The 27,410-nt window shown below is 36.7% G+C and overlaps 1 protein-coding gene and 1 non-coding gene across 4 annotated transcripts in view; both read left to right on the forward strand.

The window, feature by feature from the left end:
• Positions 1-27,410, forward strand: part of ARHGAP24 (Rho GTPase activating protein 24) — a 495,495-nt gene that overhangs the window by 52,548 nt on the left and 415,537 nt on the right. Inside the window, exon 1 of one of the 3 annotated variants that reach the window (XM_025887160.2) lies at positions 18,826-18,882. The exons of the other annotated variants lie outside the window; for them this stretch is intronic. The gene's annotated coding sequence lies outside the window, so the exon portion shown is untranslated. Of the gene's footprint in view, positions 1-18,825; positions 18,883-27,410 lie in introns of those variants that run through there. 3 annotated transcript variants of the gene reach the window in all.
• Positions 21,270-21,376, forward strand: LOC112836148 (U6 spliceosomal RNA). Its single transcript, XR_003211401.1, has one exon. It is a non-coding gene; the product is annotated as a U6 spliceosomal RNA (small nuclear RNA).

Genomic DNA, 27,410 nt, shown 5'->3' on the forward strand with positions numbered 1-27,410 from the left:
GAAGATCTTAGGTAAATTTTGTGATCTTAAATTAGCTATAGATCTTAAAGAAACATGAGGAATAGTGAGGAATAGTTGCCTTTTGATAAAACTGTCAATGATAAATTACCATTTATGTATTAACTTGGACATGATTTGACGGATAGTGCCTTTTTATAACTTAAAGTACACACAGACATACAATGATGTGTGTGTGTGTGTGTGTGTGTGCAAATGGTAAGTCTGCAGTAAAAAATATGTCTTATGAGCATTTCAGGCCATAGGCAATTTTATACAGTGAATTATCAAAAATGAATATTCAAAGCTACAAGAATTAACTACATTCTTACTATGGGCAATATAGGAGGCCATGGTATTCCAAGCACACTTTGTGAATAAGAACCTTGTTTTGTTTTTTTTTTTCTCCCATTTACTCAAGAAAAAATTAATCCAGAGAAGGAAAACAATTTTTACCAAGTAATATTGTATGTTAGATTTTCTATATTTTATTGCTATTTTTTACAGTATCTTTATCATTTACATTTCAGTCATTGGACAAGCACACATTGAGTACCCACTTCATGTTCAATTCTGGTCTATACATGAGGGGATTGATGATACCATACAATCCTTGACCTTGGGAAGTTTTCCATCTGGTTGGTAAGATAAGGATCAGACCTAAAACACAATTAGAGGAAAATACATTGACCATTGATGCAAGGTCTCCCCTCTTGTGCCCTCATTGTGGCATTCATACTCCAACATCCTTTCTTTTCCTCTTTCCATTATTGACTCTGGTCCAGGGCAGAAGGTGTCTATTTTGAGCAATGGAAATATAGGATTTAGTGTGAAAGAATGTGAGCAAAAAACAATTCAAGTGTAAAAATCCATATAGAGCTGAGAGGTTCCTGTAGGGAAAAATAATGTTCTTCCTGCTAAATTTTGAAAGTATTCTCTTAGGGTAAGCTGGGTTCTAATATCTAGAAAAAAATATTGCATTCTTTCCCCCATGTTTACCTTTGGCATCTATAAGTACAGAAAACTTTCTTCAGGATTGTAATTAACTCTTGGTGTCACTAAGCATGTTTTGCTACAAATTGTGATACTCTGTGGCCATTAGTAGTTAGCATTATCACTGAAAGAAATATTTTAATTGTTGAACTTGTACCCCTAGAGATTTATTTACCTTTGAGGAATTGAGAAGCTTAAAAATAGTCATTCAAAAGTATTCAAAGAAAGTATAGGTTGTGGTGTGTACAAGTCACTTAGTAACATTTCACTTGTATTTTGGTGTCAGGGTTTTCTCCCACTGACTTCTCCATTCAAGGTACAGATATGTGTGCCAAGTCTGAAAGGTGACTTGATAATTTGGTGAAGATGTACACCCGGGAAATAAATTTAGCAATCTGAGCAAAAAAAAAAAAAAAAAAAAAAATCACTTGTGCTGCCTTGGGAAAAGGCGATTTATATTTTACCCTGGTCACCATTAAGAACTGAGGCGGAAAAACACAGTACCCACTCTCATAGGTTTCACCTTCCTTGGACTTTAAGGTATAAAGTGAATTAGAAAACAAAATATAGGCACTTGGATCTGAAATATTTACTCAATGGTTTTATTATCAGGGCTCAAGAAAGAAAGCAGAACATTGCAATCTCCTCTGTGCATATAACCTTGCCTTTAAAAGGCTATTGTATGAACAATGTATTTTGGGTACACAGTGTTCAATATTGATCACTTCCATTTTAGTAATTTTTGACTTTATATTATGTTCAATCAGATAAAATTACCATTTTTGCAGGTCAAAGCTATCAAACATCAGCAATTTGGTATGGATCAACCTAATCAAGGGGTTGGGGGGCAGATGATTATATTTATGGTATGAGATGGCAGTTTTATAATTTGATATTTGAAGTCATAGCTACCATGACTTAACAAAGTCTTGTGAGATCATGGCATAAGTACAGAAATGGGTGGACCAATTCAGTTATTGGAAATATTCAAATTAAAAAAATTTTTTTTCATATAGTTGACACACATGTCACATTAGTTTTAGGTGTACAACATGGTGATTCAAGGTCTGTATGTTATGTTGTGCCACAAGTGTAGCTAGCCATCTATCAGCAGACAATGCTATTACAATATCACTGACCATATTCTCTATGCTGCGTCTTTTATTCCTGTGCTTATTCTTTCCATAACTGGAAGCCTGTACCTCCCACACCCCTTCACCCAATTACCCATCCTCCACCCACTCCCCTCTGGTAACCATCAGCTTTTTTCTCTGTATTTGTTGGTCTGATTCCGCTTTCTCAACAAATAACGTCTTAGTCATCAAATAGCTCCTGAGCTTATAATGGAAAGTTGATTTTATTATACAGTGATGAAATATCAATATTATAAATATTGGCATTTCAATTTAATTTGCATTATTAATGACATTTGGGTCCTGATGGCTTTTGCAAAGAGTTTTGCTTCCACTTTCCCCATATTACTGCTAATGAATATTTAATCTATACGATCATTGAATTTGTGGATAATTAGAGGGATATGTAAATGGTAAATATATCATGGAATATGAGAGTTTACCTACGAAATGAGAAGATATCTATCTCTGACTATAGATGTTGGCCCAGTCTCTAAGACCTGAACCAAAATGTTTGGCTTATCTGTATATCAGAGTTACAAGCATAATACAGTATTTTTGTTAAGAATGAAAATACGACGGTTTCCTGTATGTTTCATTTAACAAATGTGGGAATTACTTTCCTTTTTTCCAAGTTTTTACTAAAAAAAATAAAGGATAACATGATAAAAATGTATGAGTAAGACAAATTTTTTAACTTATAATTTAATATGTATTAAGATGGCAAACCATTTTGTAGCTTTATTTAGATCTTCTGTCTTACTTTCTCAAAGAATATTTTAATGTTGGTTAAGTAATTCCCTTAACTCACATAAATAAATAGCCATAATTTATAAAATAAATTAGAAAAACCACAGTAAAGTGTATATTAAAAAGAAAGTGTTGTAAAATTCTGTTGTAAATGTAGACTATAGCTGTAACTTTTCCTCCTTAGGCTTTGCTAGCCTAAATTACCATCTAACAGACACCAGGTGTTCTCACCAAATTTAAATTGATTAGGTGAAAGAAAAAGTCCTTGCAACTTTCAAATTTCAATTATTTTTCTACAGTATTCATTCTGAGAATTTATTTGAAAAGTATTTCTAAAGGAACTAGTCAGCTAGGTTTATGATATGGAAAATAATGTTTTTTCAAATAACCTTATTAAGATTAGCACACATTATTATGTTGTGGTTTTTTTAGGATTTATTTATTTATTTAAGAGACAGAAAGAGCGCTCGCACGCATGAGTGGGGAGAGGGGCATAGAGAGAGGGAGAGACTCTCAAGCAGACTCCCTGCTGAGTGCAGAGCCCCAGGAGACACAGGGCTTAATCTCATGACCCTGAGATCAGAACCTGAGCCAAAATCAAGAGTCAGAAGATTAACTGACTGAACCACCCAGGCACGCCCAAATTCTCATGGTTTTAAACAACTCACTACATTATTAAAACTAATCTACATCAAAATTAAGGTAGTATTTAGAGAATTTATTTTTTTAATACAAATTTGTAATGGCTCCTTGATATTCATGTGTGTCACTATTTATAAACAAACACAATCAAATGAAATTTTAAAAATTCAAATGTAATGGCATTTCAGATCAACTTAGGACAAGAAAGAATACTTCGAGGCCCAGTTTTTTGTTGTTGTTTTATTTGAATTCCAGTTAACACACAGTGTTCATTTTAGTTTCAGGTGTACAAAGTAGTGATTCAACGGTTCCATACTTCACCCTGTGCTCATCACAAGTACACTCCTTAACCCCCCTCACCTGTTTAACTCATCCCCACCCCCCCACCTCCCCTTTGGTAACCATCTGATTATTTTCTATAATTAAAAGTGTGTTTCTTGCTTTGTCTCCCTCTATTTTTTCCCCTTTTTTTGTTTTGTTTCTTAAATTCCACATATGAGTGAAATCACATGGCATTTGTCTTTCTCTGACTGATTTGTTTCACTTAACATTATCTCTCTAGCTCCATGTTGTTGCAAATGGCAAGATTTCATTCCTTTTTAAGGCTGAATAATATTCCATTGTTATGCCACATTTTCTTTATCCATTTATCAGTTGATGGACACTTGGGCTGTTTCCTATCTTGGCTATTGTAAATAATGCTGCTATAAACATGGGAGTGCATATATACCTTTGAAATAGTGTTTTGGTATTTTTGGGGCAAATACCCGGCAGTGCAATTGCTGGATTGTAAAGTAGTTCTATATTTAACTTTCTGAGGAACCTCTATACTGTTTTCCAGAGTGGCTGTACCAGTTTGCATTCCCACCAACAGTGCAAGACGCTTCCTTTTTTCCCCTACATCTTCTCCAACACCTGTTGTTTCTCGTGTTGTTGATTTTAGCCATTCTGACAGGTGTGAGGAGATTATCTCATTGTAGTTTTGATTTGCATTTCCCTGATGATCAGTGATAATGAACATCTTTTTAGTTGTCAGCCATCCGTATGTCTTCTTTGGAGAAATGTCTGTTCATGTCTTATGTCCATTTTTTAATTGGATTATTTGGTTTTTGGTGTTGAGTTTTAGAAGTTCCTTATATATTTTGGATGCTAGCCCTTTATCGGATACATCAATTACAAATATCTTCTCCCTTTCTGTAGGTTGCCTTTTAGTTTTGCTGAATGTTTCCTTCACTGTGCAGAAGTTTTTTTTTTTTTTAATGTAGTCCCAATAGTTGGGACTGCATTTAAAAAATTATATTTGTTTCCAAATATGTTGTTTCCCAAATATTTGTTTCCCTTGCCTCAGGAGACATATCTAGAAAGAAGTTGCTATGGCCAATGTCACAGAGGTTATTGTTATTGCCTGTGTCATCTAGGATTTTTATAGTTTCCTATCTCACATTTAGGTCTTTAATCCATTTTGAATTTATTTTTGTGTATAGTTTACGAAAGTGGTCCAGTTTCATTCTTTTGCATGTTGCTGTCAAGTTTTCCCAACACTATTTGTTGAAGAGACTGTTTTTTTTCCCCCCATTGGATATTCTTTCCTGCTTTATTGAAGATTAATTGACCATATAGTTGTGGGTTTATTTCTGGATTTTCTATTCTGTTCTATTTTTTTTAAAGCATTCTCTTTACTTAAATTTTTTTAAATTCAGTTAGCCAAACATAGTACATCATTAGTTTCAGATGTAGTGTTCAGTAATTTATCAGTTGTGTATAACACCCATTGCTCGTCACATCACGTGCCCTCCTTAAGGCCCATCACCCAGTTACCCCATCCCCTCAACCACCTCCCCTCCAGCAACCCTCAGTTTGTTTCCTATAGTTAGGAGTGTCTCATGGTTTTTCTTCCTCTCTGATGACTTCCCCTTCAGTTTTCCCTCCCTTACCTATGATCCTCTGTGTTGTTTCTTACATTCCACATATGAGTGAATCATTATGATAATTATCTTTCTCTTATTGACTTATTTTGCTCAGCATATTACCCTCCGGTTCCATCCACATCGATGTAAATGGTAAATATTCATCCTTTCTGATGGCTGCATAATATTCCATTGTGTATATACATATACACACACCACCTCTTCTTTATCCATTCATCTGCTGATGGACATCTGGGCTCTTTCCACACTTTGGCTATTATGGACATCGCTGCTATGAACATTGGGGTGCAGGTGCCCCTTTGGGTCACTACATTTGTATCTTTAGGGTAAGTACCCAGTAGTACAATTGCTGGGTCATAGAGTAGCTCTAGTTTTAACTTCTTGAGGAATCTCCATACTGTTCTCCAGAGTGACTATACCACCTTGCATTCCCACCAGAGGTGTAAAAGGGTTCCCCTTTCTCCACATCCTTGCCAACATTTGTTGTTTCCTGTCTTGTTAATTTTAGCCATTTTGACTGGTATAATGTGGTATCACATTGTGGTTTTGATTTGTATTTCCCTGATACCAAGTGATGTGGAGCATTTTTTCATGTGTCTGTTGGCATTTGGATGTCTTTAGAGAAATGTCTGTGCATGTCTTCTGCCCATTTCTTGACTAGATTTTTTGTTTTTTGGGTGTTGAGTTGGATAAGTTCTTTATAGATCTTGGATACTAGCCTTTTATCTGATATGTCATTTGCAAATATCTTCTCCCATTTCATAGGTTGCCTTTTAGTTTTGTTGACTGTTTTCTTTGCATTTGCAGAAATTTTTTTATCTTGATGAAGTCCTAATTGTTCATTTTTGCTTTTGTTTCCCTTGCCTTTGGAGACATGTTTAGCAATAAGTTGCTGTGGCTGAAGTTGAAGAGGTTGCTGCCTGTGTTCTCCTGTAGGATTTTGATGGATTCCTGTCTCACATTTAGGTCTTTCATCCACTTTGAGTTTATTTTTGTGTATGGTGTAAGAAAATGGTCCAGTTTCATTCTTCTACATGTGGCTATCCAATTTTCCCAGCACCATTTATTGAAGAAACTGTCTTTTTTTCCACTGGATATTCTTTCCTCCTTTGTCAAAGATTAGCTGACCATAGAGTTGAGGGTCCATTTCTGGGTTCTCTGTTCTGTTCTATTGATCTATGTTTCTATTTTTGTGCCAGTACCATACTGTTTTGATCAATACAGCTTTGTGATATTATTTGAGGTCCAGAATTGTGATGCCTCCACCTTTGCTTTTCTTTTTTAAGGTTGCTTTGGCTATTCGGGGTCTTTTGTGGTTCCATACAAATTTTAGGATTGTTTGTTCTAGCTCTCTGAAAAATGCTGGTGGTATTTTGCTGGAGATCACATTAAATGTGTAGATTGTTTTGGGTAGTATAGACATTTTAATAATATGTGTTCTTCCAATCCATAAGCATGGGATGTCGTTCCATTTCTTTGTGTCATTGTCAATTTATTTCATTGGTGTTTCCTAGTTTTCAGAGTACAGGTCTTTCACCTCTTTTGTTAGGTTTATTCTAGGTATCTTATAGTTTTTGGTGCAATTGTAGGTGGGATGGATTCCTTAATTTCTTTTTCTACTGCTTCATTATTGGTGTGTAGAAATGCAACAGATTTCTATATGTTGATATTGTATCCTATGAATTTGTATATCAGTTCTAGAAGTTTTTTGGTGGAGTCTTTGGGTTTTCTATGTATAGTAACATATCATCTGCAAATAGTGGAAGTTTTACTTCTTCTTTGCCAATTCGGATGCCCTTTGTTTCTTTTTGTTGTCTGATTGCTGAAGCTAGGACTTCCAGTACTATGTTAAATAACAGTGTTGAGAGTAGACATCCCTGTCTTGTTCCTGACAGTAAAGAAAAGCTCTCAGTTTTCCCCCATTGAGGTGATATTAGCTGTGAGTTTTTTGTTTGTGACCTTTATTATGTTGAGGTATGTTCTCTCTAGCCCTACTCTGCTGAGGGTTTTTATCATGAATGGATGTTGTACTTTGTTAAATGCTTTTTCTGCATCTATTGAAGAGATCATATGGTTCTTATGCTGTCTCTTATTAATGTGGTATATCACGTTAATTGATTTGCAAATATTGAACCACGCTTACAACCCAGGAATAAATCTCATTTGATCATGGTGAATGATTTTTTTAATGTATTATTGAACTTGGTTTGCTAGTATTTTATTGAGAATTTTTGCATACATGGTCATTAGGGATATTGGCCTGTAGTTCTCTTTTTTAGTGGAGTCTTTGGTTTTGGGATTAGGGTAATTCTGGCTTCCTAGAATGAATTTGGGAATTTTCCTTCCTTTTCTATTTTTTGGAATATTTTGAGAAGAATAGGTATTCATTCTTTTTTGAATGTTTACTAGAATTTGCCTGTGAAGTCATCTCGCCCTGCACTTTTGTTTGTTGGGAGTTTTTTGATTACAGATTCAATATCTTTGCTGGTTATCAGTCTGTTCAAGTTTTCTGTTTCTTCCTATTTCAGTTTTGGTAGTTTATACATTTCTAGGAATTTCTCCATTTCTTCCAGGTTGGGCAATTTGTTGGCATGTAGTTTTTCATAATATTCTCTTATGATTGTTTGTATTTCTGTGGTGTTAGTTGCTATTTCTCCTCTCTCATTTGTGATTTTATTTATTTCAGTCCTTTGTCCTTTTTTCTTGATAAATCTGGCTAGAGTTTTATCAATTTCATTGATTTTTTTTTTCAAAGAACCAGCTGCTGGTTTCATTGATCTTTTCTATTTTTTTTTCTTACTTTCTACATCATTTATTTCTGCTCGAATCTTTATTAATTCCTTCCTTCTGCTGGTTTTAGGTTTCATTTGTTGTTCTTTTTCTAGCTTCTTTAGGTTCAAGCTTAAGTAGTTTATTTGATATTTTTCTTACTGTTTGAGGTAGACCTGTATTGCTGTAAACTTTCCTCTTGGAGCTGCTTTTTGCTGCATCCTAGAGGTTTTGGACTGGTGTGTTTTTATTTTCATTTATTTCCATGTCCTTTTTAATTTCTTCTTTGATTTTCTGGTTGACCCATTCTTTGTTTAGTAACATGTTATTTAACCTCTATGTATTTGTGGTCTTTCCACGTTTGTTCTTGTGGTTGATTTCTAGTTTCATAGAGTTGTGGTCAGAAAATGTGCATGTTATGATTTTGATCTTCTTGAATTTGTTGAGGTTTATTTTGTGGGCTGCTGTGTGATCTATTCTGGAGAATGTTCCATGTGCACTTGAAAAGAAGGAGTATTCTGCTGTTTTAGGATGGAATGTTCTGGATATATCTGTGAAGTCCATCTGGTCCAGTATGTCATTCAAAGCCATTGTTTCCTTGTTGATGTTCTGTTTAGATGATCTGTCCATTGATGTAAGTGGGGAGTTAAAGTCCCCTACTATTATTGTACTATTAATGATTAGTTCCTTTATTTTTGTTATTAACTATTTCATGTATTTGGGTGCTCCCATGGTGGGTGCACAAATATTTACAATTGTTATATTTTCTTGTTGAATTGTCAACTTTATTAGTATATAGTGTCCTTTGTCCCTTGTTGTAGTCTTTGTTTTAAAGTCTGTTTTGCCCAATACAAGTATTGCTACTCTGGCTTTCTTTTGATATGCATTTGCATGATAGATGTTCTTCCATCCTCTCACTTTCAATCCGCATGTGCCTTTAGGTCTAAAATGGTCTCTTCTAGGCAGCATATTGATTGGTCTTGTTTTTTAATCCATCTGTCACCCTATGTCTTTTAATTGGAGCATTTGTTCATTTACATTCTTGGTGGATGTGTATTTATTGCCATTTTATTACTTGTTTTGTGGTTGTTTCTGAAGATTTTCTCTGATCCTTTCTTGTCTTTCTCCCTTTTGTGTTTTGCTGATTTTCTTTAGTGATATATTTGAATTTCTTTCTCTTTGTTCTTTGCATATTTATTAGTGGTTTTTGATGTATGATTATCATTAGGTTTATATATAACTTAGAGGTCCATTGTAAACAATATTAATAATTCAATGCAACCAAATTTTATGAGCACCTACTAAGAATATTCGGCTAATTTCGTCTCAGCAATCAGTAAAATAGATGAATAAGACACAGTCCTTGCTTGTAGATGATAGCAGTCTAGAGGTTATGATCAGCATATTTTTCTTTTTATGTCAGTTTTATTTGGGTATAATTTACACACCCAAATTGTACATACATAATTTACATATAGTTTATATACAATTTTATGTGTACAGTTTGATGAGTTTGATATATATATATATATATATATCTCCCGAGTAACCATCACCCATATAAAATATATAACATCCCTTTACCTTAGAAATATCCCTTCTGATCCTATATAGTCATAGTCACCTCTGGTTCCAAACAATGACTGTTCTGATTTTTTCCCCACCATAGACTAATGTTGTCTATTCCAGAAATGTTTAATGAATGAAAACATACTGTTAATAGGAGACAATGCTCCATGACTCTTTCACAGTTCTGCATTTCTGTGAGCAGAGGTAATGACTACTTCTGTTCAGGACTATTTTTCTTAAGGTATTGGTATAGTGTATAACCTTTGAAGCTAGAGGTAATGTCTTCCTCCTGAGAAAAGGGTAGGTTTGTTACTGTCCAGTGTCCTCCCCCCCCCGCCCGTGGGGCACAGGTCAGGCAGGCTTCCTGCCCATTATAATAGATTCAGATTCCCAAAGCTCCCACCTTCTTCATCTGTAACACAACTCACTGTGCAAGTGTGATATTCTGGCTAATCCTATTGCTGTGAGTAATAAAGTCCTTTGTCTTTGACCCAGCAGTCTCATGTCTCATGCCAGCAAACATGAAACATAACCTTACACATTGCATGCAATCTCAAATCTTTTATAATTCTTGACAACAGTATGTATTCTTTTGTGTCTGGTTTCTTTAGCTTAGCATAGTGTTTTTGAACAGTATCCATGTTGTTTCACAAATTAATAATTAGTTCCTTTTGTTGCTGAGTTGTACCAATGGCATGATTACATCAAATTGGTTTATGTTCACTTGTTGATGTACATTTGGGTTGGTAACAGTCTAGAAGTGAAGATCACATTTTCTAAGTAGTAGTTATTATATGTAACCCAATAGAGATATTTATAAAATGCTATTGTAGTACAGAAGAGGAGCGATTAATTATGCCAAAGAAAACTTCACAGATGAGTTGACATTTGAGGTGGACCTTGAAGAATAAGTCTCTTCTCTTCTTTAAAGCATAGAAGAGTATAGAAGGTCTGGCCTAGTGTCCTGTTAAAAAGAAACCAGAGTCTAATCGAATGTCTAGTCTTAGAATTTTATATATGTACTTCCATGAATAAGAGATTTTTCTTATAAAAAGTTTTATGCTTCATTTGAAAGTGAGAGGGGTGACTCTTCTAATTTTAAGCATCCTCAAAACTTAACTCTTCCTCCAGGAAGTGTACTTGTTTGACAACTAGAGTTTCAAAGGCTTTGAGTCTCTAATCATTACCCCAAGCAGAAGGCTGTCCTTTAGGCCCCTCCAATGCAGAAATCCTCAAACAGCCACCGCCCAGCCCACACCCCAGTCTTCATCCTCTCAGTGCTCTTGCGGCGGGCTAGTCCTGCTTCAGAAGACTTTGTTGGTGAGCGGAAGCTTAGTTCTATACCTTTTGACTATTTATAATTCTTGAATCTTTGCCTTTCATAATATTTATGCTTTGAATAAAATGGTCTCCCTTATTAGTATTTGTTTCAGGCTAACTGTGTATCTAATATTCAGGGGCCTCTAAAAGAAATAAAACACTTGGTATAATTTTATAATTTATGAAAGAGATACAAGTAACATATGTGAAATAATTAATACCTAATTATGTTACTGACAATGAGTACATTGAATAAATGGGTAATGGAGAGGCATACAGATAGTGGTTGAGCGTAGAATCTGAAACTAAACTGCCTGGTTTGAATGCTGGCTCTACTATTTACTCACTGTGTGACCTCGCTTGAGTTACTTGACCTTGGGTAAAGTGAGGATGATAACAGCACCTACCTTGAGGATTATGTGAGTTAAAATGTATAAAGCGCTTATGACATTGCTTGGTACATACGAAGTAATATATGTGTGCGCTGTTGATGTTGATGTTGACGATGATGACTTTAGTTGTAGTAAGTCCCAAAAGAGGTAAGAATAAGCATTGTGTGTTTGGGTTAAATTTAGGACACAGGCTTGGGTGACTGCTTCACAAGGCATTTGTTGGGGGAGTGATGAACAATAAATTGGGAAAGTAAACCGAGTTAGATTATGATACCTTGAAAATGAGCTAAGATTAAACAGGATGTGCTATGCAGTTGGCAGCTGTTGAATGTTCTGGACCATATAAAATACATGTTTGGAACGATCAGTTTGGCAGCGGCACTGAGAGAAGGGCCCTTAGAAGCACGAAATTAGGGGTTGGAATGACGTCATCATCTAGATGTGAGGCAAAGGCATGGTGGCAAAAGCAGAGCAAAGCTAGTTAGGAGACAGGGAATGGGGATGGCTAGGAAAAAAGAATATTTTCATCGGGGAGCAGGAAGAATGATACCATAACTGTTGGTATAGCTGGGAAAGAGAAAATAATGATTGAATCTGGATTATTTTGCGTTCTGTTAATGACAAAAATCCTGATAAACAACCTTATAGCATCATGAGAATGACTTCTGGATCTCGAAGCAATCCTGATGTGTGTTTATAATAGTTTTGTTGACAAGTATGATTTTGTTCCTAATTAATTCGAAATTGGTCATCTATTCATGTTACAAAAGACAGCAGTAAAAAAAAGATGATATAATGAGACTTAATATTTGATTAACTTGAATGTTACATTTCATAACCATGTTGGAAAGCAGAATTTTCTACAATTCTTACATTTGTTTCATGTTTCTTTTTACTCTGAGATTATAATTTAAGTTGTGCTAATACTTGAGTTTTTATGTTACCCTTAATGTGTTTTCATTTTATGTTTAAATTCTTGAAATCCTAAAGCTGCTCTATGAGAAATAAATACTCTTAGAGTATTTCCTCAAGGGTCTGTTAATATTGTCTTATGAGTTTTTATAACAATGTTAAGCTATGATATAAAAAATATGTAAGTATCTACACTTTGTTCCATTACTACTTTGTTCCTTCATTTTTTAGGAATTCTAGTAATAAATGTGGTGGCCTGTATAAGGTGATGGTGTAATATGCAGCAATGTCATTTTGTGGGGGGAAAAAAGCAAAACAAACAAACAAACAAAAAAAAACTCTTCACAATCCAGAGTAAAAAAATAACTGCTCAGATAGTTGTTAGTTTATGTCTTGAGCAAGTCACCTTAGCCTCTTGGATCTTATATGTAGTAGGGACATTAGCCATACTTCTTTTTTTTTTTAATTTTTTTATTGTTATGTTAATCACCATACATTACATCATTTGTTCTTGATGTAGTGTTCCATGATTCATTGTTTGTGCATAACACCCAGTGCTCCACGCAGAACGTGCCCTCATTAATACCCATCACCAGGCTAACCCATCCCCCACCCCCCTCCCCTCTAGAACCCTCAGTTTGTTTTTCAGAGTCCATTGTCTCTCATGGTTCGTCTCCCCCTCCGACTTACTCCCCTTCATTCTTCCCCTCCTGCTATCTTCTTTTTCTTTTTTCCTAACATATCTTGCATTAGTTGTTTCAGAAGTACATACTTCTTAAGAGTTTTGTTTGTCAAGATTATATGAAATTACATGGATTATATGGGATTTATGAAAAGCCCTATGTATAAATATTGAGGATGATTATTATTACTTGCAAGATAATATGTTAGATATGTCAAAATATGATGGATTCCAATTCTTACTGTTGCCATGACTCCCTGTCTTTTTTTCTCTCTCTCAGATAATTCCATTGTCATTTAAAAGCATGCTTGCTTAGCAGTTGTTCACCTTTATTTTTTCTCCCAACCCCCCATTTTTTTCCCATGAAAGGTAAGCTTGGGATTTGCATGAGTAATTTTCCAGTGTCTGGTGAGGCCTTACTGAGCTAAGCACGTGGCGACAGATGTTGGCACCTGGAGTGAGAGAATATGTATTAGCCATGCTGTAATAAAATTCTTAGGAGTTAATAACTTTGTCCTTTTCCAACTAAAGTGACACTGTGCTCTACGGTTCCTTTTTTAAAGGCAAAAAGGAATTTGTCACTTTCACTGCTAATTTTCTCTTCCTAAAGGACTAAGCACACGAGCCTTCTTCTTTTTTCCCCTGGGTTGAGAATGTCAAGTGCGCTGCAGCATGGCTGGGCTTGATTTGTGGGCCTCTGCCGAGAATGGACACGTGGCAGCTTCTGAGCTCTTCCACCTGACTGCTTTCAAGCTGCCAAAGGAACAAGAGCAGCAGGTCAACGTGGCGAAAGTTTCATGTGGAAGGGTCTGCCAAGAATCAGAATTTTGTTTATTTTTTTTTAAAGATTTTATTTATTTGTCAGAGAGAGCAAAAGAGCACAAGCAGGGGGAGCGGCAGAGGCAGAGGGAGAAGCAGGCTCCCTGCTGAGCAAGGAGCCCAATGTGGGGCTCGATCCCAGGACCCTAGGATCATGACCGGAGCCGAAGGCATACACTTAACCGACTGAGCCACCCAGGCATCCCAAGAATTAAGAATGTTAAAAGTAAAAACTCGAACTATATATCAGAATAAAAATATATTAGTGATACATGTATAGATATCAATGTTATTATACATAGTCTTATTATATATATATATATGTCTTTAGTAGTCATGGATATACATATATATAAATGGATATACATATATATATATATACATATATATATACATATATATGTATATCCATCCATATAGACATGTAGACACATGGATATATATGTGTCTCTAGGTATTTGATTTTGGCATAAAGAATAAATAGTTTTATTACTCAGATCACTTTTTCTCATGGACTTTGAATTCATGGGCCTCTGCTAGAGTTTATTATGTAATATTGGAAAGCTGTTTAGAGCGTTAGTTAAGAACATAGTTTCTACAGCCACACTGCCTAGGTTCAAGGGCATGGTTGTTTTTAAATAGCCACTTCTCAGGAGTAGGACTGTAGGTACCTTCCAGTGCCTTAGTTTCCCTATCTGTGAAGTGAAAATAATAACTGTACTCACTTCACAGAGTTGTGAGGATTAAAACATACACACATATGCACATACGTATTTGTGTGTATATATATATCCCTTAGAATAGTGAGCTGAGCATATGTGAACCCTATATATTATTTATTAAGCAAGTAAAAGTCATATTTCTATTGGAAAGTAAAGAGAAGGTAGGAGTGCCTGGGTGGCTCAGTTGGTTAAGCAGCCAACTCTTCATTTCAGCTCAGGTCGTGATCTCAGGGTTGTGAGATCAAGCCCCATGTCCCGCTCTGTGCTCAGCAGGGAGGCTGCTTGTCCCTCTCTCTCCCCCTTTGCCCCTCCCGCTGCTCCCATGCTCTCTCTCTCTCTCTCAAATAAATAAAATCTTAAAAAGAAATAAAAGTGGAGAGAATTTCATATACAGATTTTCAGTGGTAGTTAATGGTTTGTATAATCTTCTAAATTAAGGCATGGCATTTTCAAATAAAACAATAAGATGCTAAACTAGCACAGCAATTCAATAAAGAGCCAGGAATAGACAGGACTTCTACTCCATTTATTGCCCTTTTATCTTTAGAAGTAGTAATTGTAACTGAACCAGAAAATTTTTCCTGCTAATCATTGTCACTTCTGGAAGTACAATGTTATTAAAAGACCATTTTGAAGAATCACAATATTTTAGAATTAACAGAAATTTTAGGTATCAAATAGTTCATTCAGCCTTTTGTTTTCGAGGATCAGAGGACTGAGGCTGAGGAAATCAAATGATTTTTTCAAGGTCAGGTAACTAATTCTGAAGCCATGTTTACTAACTTCTAGTAGAGTACCCTTTTAATTATAATAGCATACTTGAAACCTGCTGGTGGTAGTACAGTAAAGAACAGAATTTGCCTCTCCTTTGTGTCTTCTTATACTAAGCTGTATATGTTGTATACTTTTTTATAGTGATATGCGTTCACACTTACAGAAAAGTTACAAGAATAGTGCTAGGAACTCCTAATTACCCCTTTACCCAGATTCATGAACTGTTTATATTCTGTTCCATTTGCTTTATCATCCCATCTATATATCTGTCTGTTTATTTATGATTTTGTTTTTGAATATTTTGAAAATAAATTTGAGACATTTTGTCCATTTATAAATGCTTGAGCGTTCATTTCCTAAGAGCAACTGCAATGATCTCATAACTGCAATTATCAATAATTGAAATTAGAAAATTTAACTTTGATTCAATAATCTAATCCAGTTTACATTTAAATTTACATATATATAATGAAATATTACTCAGCCATCAAAAAGAATGAAATCTTGCCATTTGCAATGATGTGGATGGAACTAGAGCATATCATGCTAAGCTAAATAAGTCAGTCAGAATAAGACAAATACCATATGATTTCACTTATATGTGGAATTTAAGAAACAAAACAGTTGAACATAGGGGAAGGGAAGGAAAAATAAAATAAGATAAAAACAGAGAGAAAGGCAAACAATGAGAGACTGTTAACTATAGAGAACAAACAGGGACCTAGAGGGGAGGAGGGTGGAGGGATGCACTAAATGGGTGATGGACATTAAGGAGGGCACTTTTGGGATGGTTATATATAAGTGATGAATCACTAAATTCTACTCCTGAAACCAATATTACACTGTATGTTAACTAACTTGATTTTAAACTTAAAAAAAAAAGAAAAGAAAAAGGTAAGAGATTGTTCCAAATGAAAGTACATTAAAGAGACATGAGTGACAACTAAACACAAGGCTTGATCCTGGCTTGAATCCTGAGCCAGAAAAAATATCCAGTATGTGATCTATTCTGGAGAATGTAGAACAATCTCTTACCTTTTCTGTCTTTTTTTTTTTTTTTTTTTTGGTACCTTGAGATTTTTGAAGAATACAGACTGATTATTTTGTAGAATGTCCTTCAGTTTGGGCTTGTGTAATGTTTCCTCATGATTAGTATCAGGTTTTGCATTTTTGGCAGGAGTATGACAGAAATGATAAATAATGTGTCCTTCTCTGAGCATCATTACAGGAGGTGCATGATGTCAGCTTATTCTAACACTGTTGATGAAAACTTTGATCACTTTGGGTCTTCCAGTGTTCTCTGCAGGAAAGTTACTGTTTTACCCTTTCTAAATAATGACTAATTTGTGGGAGATTCTCTGAGATTATATAAATACCTTGTCCCCAACAAACCTTTTCCCACTGATTTCTGTATCCATTGATAATTTGCAACTTTATTATTGCTTTCATATTTATTGACATTCTACTAAAAAAAAAGAGATTTCTCACTTCTATTTGTTTATCTGTCTATTCATCTATCTATTATATCTATAGAACTCATGTATTTTTTTTAAGATTTTATTTATTTGAGAGAGAGAGAGAGCACAAGCAGGGAGGAAAGACAGAGGGAGAGGGGGAGGGAGAAGCAGATTCCCCACTGAGCAAGGAGCCCACCGTGGGACTGGATCCCAGGACCCCGGGATCATGACCTGAGCCCAAGGCAGACACTTAACTGACTGATCCACCCGGGTGTCCCCATGTATTCTTGTTTTATTCTACAGGTGCCATCTGTTAGTATTGTTCATTCAGATGCTTAAATTGTCCTATCTTTGGCCAGTGATTTTAAACTAGCTCCTGTGTCCTTTTGCTATTTTCCCATCATACCTGAGTATTTCCTTACTTTCTGGCACATATTATTTTAGGATCATCTTGTTCTTTTTTGACCAAGTCCTGGAATCAACTTTTTATCCAAGTAGCCACGACTCCATTTCAAAGAAATGGTATTTGAAGTCAAGATCTGGACAGTAGATACACTTATTCCTTGCTACTGGTGTATTATTACTTCTAGGCCCTCTCAGCAGACAGCAGTAAACGTATGTCTCTATTTGTTTCTATATCTTTGCATCTCTGTATTTAAAACCATGAGATGTTGGTCAAAGGGTACAGAGTTGCACTTATATAGGATGAATAGATCTTTTTTTTATTTTTTTTAAAGATTTTTATTTATTCATGAGAGACAGAGAGAGAGAGAGAGAGAGAGGCAGAGGGAGAAGCAGGCTCCCAAGGAGCAGGGAGCCCGATGCGGGACTCGATCCCAGGATGCTGGGATCATGACCTGAGCCGAAGGCAGACGCTTAACCATCTGAGCCATTATGTTATGTTAATCGCCATACATTACATCATTACTTTTTGATGTGTTGTTCCATGATTCATTGTTTGCGTATAACACCCAGTGCTCCATGCAGTATGTGCCCTCTTTAATACCCATCACCAGGCTAACCCATGCCCCCACCCCCCTCCCCTCTAGAACCCTCAGTTTGTTTCTGAGTCCATAGTCCCTCATGGTTCATCTTCCCCTCCAATTTCCGCCCTCCTTCATTTTTCCCTTCCTACTATCTTTTCTTTTTTTAACATATAATGTATTTGTTTCAGAGGTATAGGTCTGTGATTCAACAGTCTTACACAATTCCACAGTGTTCACCATAGCACATACCCTCCCCAATGTCTATCACCCAGCCGCCCCATCCCTCCCACCCCCCACCACTCCAGCAACCCTCAGTTTGTTTCCTGAGATTAAGAATTCCTCATATCAGTGAGATCATATGATACTTGTCTTTCTCTGATTGACTTATTTCACTCAGCATAATGCCCTCTAGTTCCATCCACGTTGTTGCAAATGGCAAGATTTCATTCCTTTTGAAGGCTGCATAATATTCCTCTGGGTGTGTGTGTGTGTGTGTGTGTGTGTGTGTGTGTGTGTGTGTATACATATATACATATATACCACATCTTCTTTATATATTCATCTGTCGATGGACATCTTGGCTCTTTCCATGGTTTGGCTATTGTGGACATTGCTGCTATAAACATTGGGGTGCACGTACCCCTTCAGATCCCTATGTTTGTATCTTTGGGGTAAATACCCAGTAGTGCAATTGCTGGGTCATAGGGTAGCTCTATTTTCAACTTTTTGAGGAACCTCCATAATGTTTTCAAGAGTGGTTGCACCAGCTTGCATTCCCACCAATAGCGTAAGAGGGTTCCCCTTTCTCCGCATCCCCGCCAACATCTGTTGTTTCCTGACTTGTTAATTTTAGCCATTCTGACTGGTGTGAGGTAATATCTCATTGAGGTTTTGATTTGGATTTCCCTGATGCCGAGCGATGTTGAGCACTTTTTCATGTGTCTGTTGGCCATTTGGATGTCTTCTTTGAAAAATGTCTGTTCATGTCTTCTGCCCATTTCTTGATGGGATTATTTGTTCCTTGGGTGTTGAGTTCGGTAAGTTCTTTATAGATTTTGGATACTAGCCCTTTATCTGATATGTCATTTGCAAATATCTTCTCCCATTCTGTCAGTTGTCTTTTGGTTTTGTTGACTGTTTCCTTTGTTGTCCAGAAGCTTTTTAGCTTGATGAAGTCCCAATAGTTCATTTTTGTCCTTGCTTCCCTTGCCTTTGGCAATGTTTCTAGGAAGAAGTTGCTGCAGTTGAGGTTGAAGAGGTTGCTGCCTGTGTTCTCCTTTAGGATTTTGATGGACTCCTGTCTCACATTTAGGTCTTTCAACCATTTTGAGTCTATTTTTGTGTGTGGTGTAAGGAAATGGTCCGGTTTCATTCTTCTGCATGGGGCTGTCCAATTTTCCCAACACCATTTGTTGAAGAGACTGTCTTTTTTCCATTGGACATTCTTTCCTGCTTTGTCAAAGATTTGGGATGAATACATATAGAGTTCTAATGTATAGCCTGATGACTATAATTAACAATACTTTATGGGATACTAGAAATTTGCTGAGAGTAGATTTTAGATGCTTTCATCACACACAAAAAAAGGTAACTGTTGAGCTGATATGTTAATTAGCTTGACTATAGTTATCATTTTTATGTATATGTGCACAAATCATCATATTGTACACCTTAAATATATACAATTTTTATTAAAAAATAAAATAAAAACTATGAGTCCATACTGATACCTCTAATTCTAATCTCAAACCACAGGATACATTCTTTTCTTCCCATTTCCGTATTCGTAACTCTCTCTACCATCAGTGAGAAATCTGGCTTTCCATTGTGTTCAACATACATATTTATTGGCTCAACTTGGAATCCACAGAAGGTAATTTCATCATCCTTCCAGTGTCTCTACAACAGTACTGAGGAAGGACTCCAGTTGGAACTGCTTCAGTCACATGCCCACTCCCTAGGCTGGTCATTGTTTGTGGGTGGGGGGAGCTCAGGAACTCTGCATAATCGCATCCAGGCCTACCCTGTGGCCTTGAACTGAAAACAACATGGCCCAAGGGAAGGACAGCTCCGTAAAGATAGGCTTCGGGGAGTTCCAGATAACATATATCCTGGCAAGCTTCCTATTTTAAAAAAATGTGGTTTTTTTTTTAAGTTTAGGATTTAGTTATCTTTCACTGAACTGCTAATTAAATATATTCAGGGGCAAGTAAAGCTAAGTTTCAATTCAGCTTATCTAAAACTAGAGTGTAAATTAATTTGATATTTTGAAGAACTAAAGTGTGTTCAGATTATATGAGCATAATGATACCTCATCCAAGATCAAAGTTTAACACATCAAAGTCCATCATAATGTGAATGATGCTGAATAAAGTAGAATAGCAGTTAAATTTTTTTTCGCTTTGACATCCCTCCATTTTGTTCAAATTCTAATGAAAACATTCTATTGTCAGTACCTCAATATAATAAACCACTGGGAGAGCAACTGTGGTTCAGTGATTAGGACAAGATTTATATACTCAGAGTACCTAGTAATTTTCCAGAGCTTATAAAGCAAGGCTGATGATGTTCACCACACAGGATTAATTGACAAAGAAGCAGCAGTCCTTATTGGAAATCATTAAGTACCTCAAGGCTTGCGTTTGAAGAAAACCTGAGACTTCATTGTAGACAAATGACTATCTCAGCCAAAGCTCCCTACTTGTATTTTCTTTGAAGTGGGGTTGAATAAAAAGCTGACCCCTCAGAGAGCCTTGAAATGATAATGTAATCGACAACATATCTGATTTTCCTGGGTTGGACTCACTAAAGGAATCTGACGTTAAAAGTAGTATTTCATACAAGCTTTTATCTAAGCTTAAAAAGGTGATCATCAGGGGACAGAGATGGAGGAGCTCTACAAATGATAAACCCTGCGGTTGTTTCCCTGTTGTGGAGAGGACCCAGCTGAAAAGGTACCCTGCCCCCGCAACCGACTGTCTTGCTCAACATTCCCCTTGCTTCAGCTTGGCTTTCCCTGCTCTTTCCACTGTGTACAAAAGCCCTCCTTCGTTGCTGCCATTGCTCTCCCATCATTTGGGTATTATAATCCCATTACTTTTCAGATTTAGGTGTGGACAACTTCATGGTTCCTTGAGACAGCTTTTCGAAACAAAGTTTTACTAATGAGCAATGAGTGAGGGAGGGAAGGGACACACAAAAGCTTGAAAATTGAGATGTTTATAAATTCAGCTTTCTGATCCTATTTTTAGGGATCTAGTCATAAGTTGGATTACTATAAAATAGGAACATCCAACTCCTATTACCTTTTCCCTACTTAAGATCTGTTTTCTTTGTTCTTTGTGGCCATATGACACAATGGTAGTTGCTGTCTTAAAGCTCTCAGTGAGCTATTATTTCCTTCCATTAAGAAAAGTTGACTTCAGTGTTTGCCTCTGCAGTACATATACTAAAATTGAAGGAATACAGAGAAGCTAACATGGTCCCTGTGCAAAGATAGACATACAGGCTCATAATGTGCTCCATATTTTTCAGTAATCTACAGCACAGTGACTATAGTTAATAATACAGCATTGCATATTTGAAAATAGCTAGGAGAGTGGATTCTGATATTTCTCATTACAAGAAAAAATTTTGTAATTGTGCGTGCTGATGGACTGGACTTACTGTGGTGATCATTTTGCAACATATACAAATATTGAATCATTACATTGTACACGTAAAACTAAATATAACGTTATGTCAATTGTATCTCAATTTAAAAAAAAAAGGAAACGGGGTAGAAGTTGACTTTCTCTTCTTTTCCCATTTCAAATGTCATTCTCTTTTGTAGAGCACCTGAATTTCTCTTTTATATTAGAGGGATAGCTTCAGTTCTTGGTTTGTTTATAGAACTGAAGTAACAAAGAGTCTTCCTCTCCTTTTCATATATGATTGATGGGTTGTGACTGTCTACAGTGTTGTATTGAGAAGGCATCTGGGGGTGATTTTAGGTTCCACAGGAAAGAGAACTGTGATTAATTAATAATGTCTGCTGTAAGCTTGAAGAGTATCTGTATGGTTGCCATGTATCTGTCATTTCTCTCTTAATCCCATTGATGGTAAAGTATTTGTTTTGATTTGATTTTTGTTTCTACTCAGGTTATCAGCATTGGGAATTCCAATGATTTTTTTTTCCCCTTTATCCCTCAAATAGTGATGTGGTGGTGGAGGACACATCTAAGTATGTACTAAAATTATGAAAAAGTATGTACTTTTCTCCCTAATTTAAAACCCCCTAAAGAGTGAGCAGATTCTCTCTAGAGTGTGAGGCATTCAACATACAACAAAAACAAAATAAATACTTAAGAGGGCTTTTTTTCTTTTTTAAAGATTTTATTTATTTATTAGAAAGAGAGAGTGAGAGATAGAGAGAACACAAGCAGGATGAGGGGCAGAGGGAGAAGCAGACCCCCTGCTGAGCCGGGAGCAGGATGCCGGACTTGATCCTGGGACTCCAGGATCATGACCTGAGCCGAAGGCAGACGTTTAACCGACTGAGCCACCCAGGTGGCCCTTAAGAGGGCTTTTTAAAAAAATGATTCATCCTATTAAATCATTTTGATTTCTCACCAAATGATGAAGGAAATATTGAAGCTTAAAATATAAAATGTACATTGATATTCCTGTTCCATCCCCACATATACATACTTTTTCTAGTATTGTCTATTCTCTGATGTTTTGGACAATTTAATTTCTTTTTTTTTTAAGATTTTATTTATTTATTCATGAGAAACAGAGGGAGAGAGAGAGAGAGAGAGAGAGAGAAGCAGAGGGAGAAGCAGGTGCCCAAGGAGCAGGGAGCCCGATGCGGGACTCGATCCCAGGACCCTGGGATCATGACCTGAGCCGAAGGCAGACACTTAACCATCTGAGCCACCCAGGCGCCCTGGACAATTTAATTTCAAATGAATCAAGCAATAGGATATTTAGTGTTTCCTCAGGAAAAGAACTGCACATTTATAAAATTATTACTGTTACAGTTCCCCCAGGTGTGCTCTTTTGGTGACTGTTTTAAACATATTCATAACCATTGCACTTTATTTAATACCTTTGTTTTCTTCCCACATAAACTCTTGAGTTTTAAGAAGAAATGTTTCTTTATTTTTAACTCAAATTATAATTAAGAGTAACATCCAGTGAGACAAATGGAAGTTTTCTTTGCTCAATATTGAGTTTCTGAAGTTCAGTTTAGCCTTAAACTACTAAAAACTTAGAGGGTTAGCATTAGGTGGGAGAATTTGCATTGAAGTCTTTGCCCTGGTGTTCAGGAACATGAAATGTTTTAGGATTTTTGCACTCTACTCTGGGGAGCCTTGAGGCCTCTGGGGCCAATTCTAGTAGTCCCCAAAGACTGATGTTTTGTTCATGCATACATTCCTTCATTTATTGACATTTATTCAACAAATCTTTGAATATTCAGTATATGCAATTAGTCTGGGGTGTTACAGGGAGCCCATTTTCACAATGTGTTACCGTGTCAAAGACTGAAGAGTAGTAAGCATGTGGCCCACATGAAATAAAGGTTATTCCCAGCGATGTGGGAACTCATGGAAGGGAAATATCCAGATTGGGGATGAAAGGGAAGCCTTTGTAGAGGAGCTGAAGGATGAATAAAGGTTACCCATGAAGTCCAGGCAGTGAGAACAACCCTTTGTGAAAACTCCAGGCTCTTTTTGAGGTACTTTAAGAAATTGCTTTCTAAAAACAGATTTAGGCTCCTGGAATTTATCCTGGAGCTAAAAAATGATCTACACTAGATCCTCTGCATTCTCGGACTTAGAGCGCTGATTCTCTTGTAAGCACCACAGTTTGATTCATTCTTCAAGGAAGAGGTGGTGTGCTGCAGAGTGAGGGACAGAGGCTGAACTATTTTTCACTCACTAGTTTTCTTTTGTTAGCAGTTAATCTTACCACAAGCTACTAAGATTTAATTCTTTCAAGTTTTTCTTGTGTATTTTTTTGTAAATATACATTGTCTTAATCTGCTCTCGCTGCCATGACAAACTATCATAGACTGGGTGGCTTAAACAACAGAAACTTATTTTCTTACAGTTCTGGAGGCTGGAAGTCCGAGATCAAGGTGCCAAGATGGTCAGATTCTGGAAAGGTTTTCTTGGCTTGCAGAAGGCCACTTTTTCGGTGTGTGCTCATATGGCCTTTCCCTGTGCCTTCTCATGGAGAGAAAACAACAGAGACAGAGAAAGACAGAGAAATGTCAAGTCTGAAATTACTTAAACATTTAGAAGAGTAAAAAGAGTTTTAAGTTCTAAATCAGGTAAACAATTGCAGTTATTGAAGAAATGTTCTGGGAAAAAATAAAAATTAAAATAAACCTATAACTTTATAGACTAACTGTGACATATCCCATGATCAGGTTGTTCAGTTAACATTCTATGGCAGAGCTATTTTATTTTATTTTATTTTTTGCTTCGGCAAAGAATGTCAGATCTGCAGGAATATACTTACATGTCTTCTAGTGCCATGGAACTTAATATTTTATTTTATTTATTTTTTTAAAAGATTTATTTATTTGAGACAGAGAGACAGAGTGACAGAAATAGCAACAATGACAGTGAGAGAGCAGGAGCAAGGAGGAGAGGGAGAAGTGGGCTCCCTGGAGCCCGACACAGGGCTCAATCCCAGGACCCTGGGATCATTACCTGAGCCAAAGGCAGACACTTCACTGACTGAACCACCCAGGCGCCCCGGAACTTAATATTTTAAAAATGAGAGAAAAAATAGTAATAAGTATTTTGCCTTTCAGGATTTTCTTCACTAGGGAGAATACACAACAATGCATATATACCCACACCCACCACACACACACGCACACACGCATATGCATGCACACATATGCACACGCACATGCACACACACGCACACGCATGCATGTGGATGCACTCATATATGCACATATATTATTTCATTTCATGTGCGTATTTTTGTTGTGTGAACCATTACCTATAGAAAGGCTATTTGCTAGCATTTAGACATACAGCCCAATAAAATATACTACTGCTTGACAAACCATCATGTTAGCAACAGCTACAAAACAGCTTTAAGAAAAGAAAGAAGAAAGGTTAGAATTTGATAAATATTGACTGTCCATAGTTATATGGGGTATACAGTGCAATCACATTCATTTTGCAAAGGAATCAGGTTCTCATGTCAACCCCAAAGGTGACAATTTGATGTGAACAAAATTACTCTTGAAAGTCACATAAATCTCTCACAAATTGCAGCATTTTACCAAATCTGCCAGTTTTATTTTTGTTTTCTCCCCTAGCAATAGAACAAATCACTGTTCTTTGACGGAACCATGGGGAGTGCCTGTTGGTGTTGAGGGGCCACGTGGTGTGAAATCACGTGTACTCTGAAACTCTGGGGTCACATTTACACAGTGAGAGACTCACCCCACCAGAGGCCGAGGGAATGCACCATGGCTGCAAGAAGGCACCTCCCTCTTGTCCCGGGAGCATGTGTTCACTGAATGTCACAGAGGCCATGTGGTGGAATTGTCATGCTATCCACGTTGCTCTCTCTCCCTTCTCCTTCTCTCGAGCTCCCTCCTTTGTCATTCTCTTGTGTTTGCTGAACATGTGTAGTCATACAGTCATGTAGTCATGCAATATGCTATTGCAACTCTATGGCATATGACAGTCTGTACCCGTTTTTGTTTCTGTGCTTGTTTATTTATCTCTGCTGAAATGAAGTCACATATATAAATACTTATGAGTGTGCTGTTTGACTTTTAGAAAATTCTGCTAGGAGCATGAATTTCATCTCTGATTACACCATGTAATACTGTTGCGTTCCCAGCCCATCTGATTGCAAAAAGGATACACAAACCAGTTTCCGTCACTGAAAAATAATTCAAAGCTACCAGCCCATCAAATGATGGGAACATTCTAAGCCCCAGCTTAGCACAGTCATCATCACTAAAGCTTTTTCCTAAGATTGATATGAAGACACCAGTTAACTTATCAGTTCTGTTTTTATTTTAGTTTAGAATAACCATTTATTTATGTTATTGTTGTGTTGTCATTGTTATATGGATTTGCTAAACACTTAAGTTGAGAGTTCTAATTTGTAATCTCCTGTACTACCCAGCTGCCATGTCCTAACCATGGGGAAAGTACTTCCCCAGTGGAAATGCAGTTAAATCATTCTCTGAGAATTTGAGTAAACTGTATTTTTCTTCATGCTAAACCACAATTGATTACATGTACTTCCTGCCAAGGCTAAAAAGTGTCAATTTTGAATGTTGTATTTCTTCGTGAAAGGCGGTTTCAGGTTCCTTTAGGTTTGATGATTTTGACATTGTGTTTAAGTACAATGTTCATGTTAATTGAAGTCTTCTATGTTAAAGGAAAAAAAAAATCAGGGTCTTAAAGTATACAATCTTCTTTAAGGCATTAAATGCAATTTAGGAAGTTCAAAATATTATTTGTAGGAATTCTATTGTGGTTGTCACATAGCTTATTCATTGATTCAACAATTGTTTCCTGAATACCAAATAAGCACTCTTAAAAGCACTGGGTATACTTAGAGAGGAAAAGCAAGTCCTTGACCTTGTGAAGTTTATGGCCTCCTGGAAGGATAATTGGCAGTGAACAGCTAAAGAAATAACAATTTAGTTAAGTTTCAGGAAGACAGAGGTCAGAGTTGGGTGATGGAGAATAGCAACAGGGGAACTGATTCACTGGGTGATTCGTAAGTGCATTGGCTGGGACTTAAAGAATGAGAAGGGGTTGGGCATGTAAAGAGCATGAGACGGAGTAGCCATGGCAGAGATCAGCAAGTATAGAGATTCAAGTCATAACAGGGTTTGGGTGTTTCCAGAACTGAAAGGAAGCTGGTGTCGTTGCTTGCATCAGAGCCTGTGTGTGTGTGTGTTTGTGTGTGTGTGTGCGCACGCGCGTGCACACACACGCACGCATGCACATGTGTGCTGGAGTGGGGGAAATGACGAGGAGGTGTCATGAGGTTAGATGAATCAGTAAACAGATGCCAAATGACTCAGAGCCTTACAGGTCATGGTTAAAACCCAAGTTTTTAAAATAAGTACAATGGGAGCCAACTAAAAATTGAAAAGTAGAAAATCATTATTTGATTTAAATTTTTAAAAGCTCACTTTGGCTGTTTTGTGGAGAATGAAATTGTGTGAGCATATGTTTGTGTTTGTGGTTAAAAATGGAAGCAATGAGACCAGTCAGAGGGCTGTTAGAACCCTCTAGTCAAAGACAATGGTGGCTTCGGTCACAGAGTGGTGGTGGAGCTGGAGCCAAATGTATGGATCTGAAATATTTTGGGGAGATATATAATATTCTGATATTCAGGATGAGGAAGAGTCAGGAATCAAAAATGATCACTTTTCTTTTTTCCCCCCTTTTCTTTCTTTCTTTTTCTCTCCCTTAACTGGGTGTATCATGGTACCACTTACACAAGATCAAGTTTGGGTCAGGATCAGGTTTCAGAGGGCGATCGTGTTCACTTTTAGATATCTAGCACCAAACCCATTACA

Source organism: Callorhinus ursinus, unplaced genomic scaffold (assembly GCF_003265705.2).
Source record: "Callorhinus ursinus isolate GAN/ISIS: 27379988/994484 unplaced genomic scaffold, GSC_fseal_2.0 scaffold4, whole genome shotgun sequence".
NCBI lineage: Eukaryota > Metazoa > Chordata > Mammalia > Carnivora > Otariidae > Callorhinus > Callorhinus ursinus.